Consider the following 2,532-nt stretch of genomic DNA (forward strand, 5'->3'; position numbering starts at 1 on the left):
CATGGTCCTGGGCAACCTGCTCTAGGTGATCCAGCTTGAGCAAGGATGTTGGACCAGGTGACCTCCAGGGGTCCCTTCCCACCTCAACCAATCCGTGATTCTGTGAAAATAAGGAGCTGCAGTGCCCTGTGATGCATCAGACCAGACAAGAGAAGCTGCTGTGCTGTGTGTTTCATGAAATCTGTGGGAAGCAGCTGTGTCACAGGAGGTTACATGGCTGCAGAACATCACCTGTCTCCATGCAGCACCACTGATGATGGACCCTGGGCTGGGGGGTAAGGGGGGGATAAGGGGGACAGCCTGCACCTTGCTGGACACATGCAAGGGGAACTTCCTCATCCAGAGACTAACTAAAGCAGATGGGAGAAGACCCAGTAAAGTAAGGAGATGGCATTAACAGTAGAAATTGTTCAAGAATGAGAGAAAATGCCTTACAGAAGGAGATTCCAGAGCCCAAGAGAAGACTGTCTTCGTTACAATCTGCTATCACCTTAGCAAGGAGGAAATGCTGAAAACTGAAGAGCTGGTTAGTCTTCGCCATGTCCTTTTATCAAGACCTTGATCTTCTGGACCACCTCCTTTGTCAAACTCGTTACCAAGTTCAGTGGAGGGAGAACCAGGACAAACACCATGGCTCAAGGCATACGGGCACCCAGCCAGCACTGCAGTCCTGCCCAACCCTGCACCATTTGGTTAGAAAGCCCAGCCAAATCCCCCATCCAAGGCTGACTAAACCAACTGGCTGCCTTTTTCTCTGCGTGTTGTATCTAGCCCTGTCCTGCAACACACAATGCTCTTCATCTCCTTCCCCAGAGAGCCTGCACACCACAGGAATAAGGAATAACCAGGAATTTGCAGCAGCTTCACACTCAACAAGGACGTGACATCCAGCAGCTGGAGCAGTGCTGCTGATCCCGCAGGGCTCTGTGGCCAGATGGCTCCGAAGGGGTGAATCTCCATAATGTTTTTTGGCAAAAAATTCCAGCAGTTTCATACTGAAAACACCATCCAGAGCAGTAACAATTAAGGTTGGTGCTGCCTTTCAGTATCGATTACACACACAAACACTGGCAACGAGAACAGTTCCCCTTCTGGCACACCCAGTATCTCATCTGGGACAAGCCCATTTCCTCTTATCATTAATTATTACACATTAGGAGCCTGCAAAGTTTTAATAGTTAATTCCAAAGCTCTTCCTAGTTGTTTCAGCATCTCTCTCCTGCCAAGGCAAGGTGAGACCTTCTGCCCCCCACACTGTGGAAGATGCCATGCAGCAAATGAAGCCCCCAGCCCCCAGGACAGGTGCTCCTGCACCCCGACAGCATGGAGAGAGAGGGGCCAGGACCCTTCCCCACCACCAATGCTTTCCCAAACAGACATAAGTGCGAGGCTGGGCGGCACAGGAGGGGAGGACACGGATCACAGCAGTGGCCCTTCCTCCACCAGCAAGGGTGGTCAGCTTTGCAGCAGCTTTTACCTAGCATTTTCCCGGTGCTTGCTCCAAGCCACACTCTAATGACATTTTAATGAGTCTTCAGCAGGTGCCGCATCCCCGCGCAACAGCAGAGGGCACTTGCCCCCACTGCACACACAGCAGTGGTTTGTCCACACCATGACCAGGCTTTGCCTGCTCGCTCTTGACATTTCAATAGAATCATAGAATCATAGAAAAGTTTGGGTTGGAAGGGACCTTAAAGACCATCTAGTTCCAACCCCCTCTGCCATGGGCAGGGACAACTTCCACTAGACCACGTTGTTCAAAGCCCCATCCAACCTGGCCTTGAACACTTCCAGGGATGGGGCATCCACAACTTCTCTGGGCAACCTGTTTCAGTGCCTTACCACCCTCATAGTGAAGAATTTCTTCCTTGTATCTAATCTAAATCTCCCCTCTTTCAGCGTAAAGCCATTACCCCTTGTCCTATCACTACATGTCCTTGTAAAAAATCCCTCTCCAGCTTTCTTGTAGGCCCCTTTCAGGTACTGGAAGGCTGCTACAAGGTCTCCCCAGAGCCTTCTCTTCTCCAGGCTGCACAACCCCAACTCTCTCAGCCTGTCCTCATAGCAGAGGTGTTCCAGCCCTCTGATAGTCTTCGTGGCCCTCCTCTGGACTCACTCCAACAAGTCCATGTCCTTCTTATGCTGGGGGCCCCAGAGCTGAACATAGTACTCCAGGTGGGTTCTCACGAGAGCAAAGTAGAGGGGGAGAATCACCTCCCTCGACCTGCTGGTCACGCTTCTTTTGATGCAGCCCAGGATACGGTTGGCTTTCTGGGCTGCGAGTGCACACTGCCAGGTCATGTTGAGCTTCTCATCAACCAACACCCCCAAGTCCTTCTCCTCAGGGCTGCTCTCAGTCCATTCTCCGCCCAGCCTGTATTTGTGCTTGGGATTGCCTGACCCATGTGCAGGACCTTGCACTTGGCCTTGTTGAACTTCATGAGGTTCGCATGGGCCCACCTCTCAAGGCTGTCAAGGTCCCTCTGGATGGCATCCCTTCCCTCCAGCGTGTCGACCGCACCACACAGCTTG

This window comes from Pygoscelis adeliae, unplaced genomic scaffold (assembly GCF_000699105.1).
Source record: "Pygoscelis adeliae isolate BGI_AS28 unplaced genomic scaffold, ASM69910v1 Scaffold180, whole genome shotgun sequence".
Classification (NCBI taxonomy): Eukaryota; Metazoa; Chordata; class Aves; order Sphenisciformes; family Spheniscidae; genus Pygoscelis; species Pygoscelis adeliae.